This window comes from Oncorhynchus mykiss, chromosome 10 (assembly GCF_057628025.1).
Source record: "Oncorhynchus mykiss isolate SJ-2025 chromosome 10, ASM5762802v1, whole genome shotgun sequence".
Taxonomy (NCBI): domain Eukaryota; kingdom Metazoa; phylum Chordata; class Actinopteri; order Salmoniformes; family Salmonidae; genus Oncorhynchus; species Oncorhynchus mykiss.
The window spans coordinates 11,825,409-11,825,758 of record NC_143031.1 but is presented as its reverse complement, the minus strand read 5'-3'; positions in this window follow the sequence as shown (position 1 = coordinate 11,825,758).

The window sequence follows — 350 nt, the reverse complement described above, 5'->3', positions numbered from 1 at the left end:
GAGAACGAACGAGACCAGCTCTTTGGAAAAAGAGAGGAAAGAAAGCATTTTTGTGACTATGGTTAAGTGTGTGTTCAGCTGAGATAAAGCCAAAAGAAAGCCACAGCAACAACTGTATATATGCTAACTTCTCTCAGGGATATTTGCTGAATCACTCATCATGTTTCTCCATTTTATACTAGTAAAAACAGAAGGCTATACATTTGGGGTTATAAGCATAGAAATAGAATAAATAGAACAGGCTTGGAACCTTTAACCCTGGCAATTTGAGTGGACACCCATTCTATTAATTATGTTTCTATGAGTATAAGTAGATTCCTTCATTGACTAATAAGAAGAGCCAATGAAAA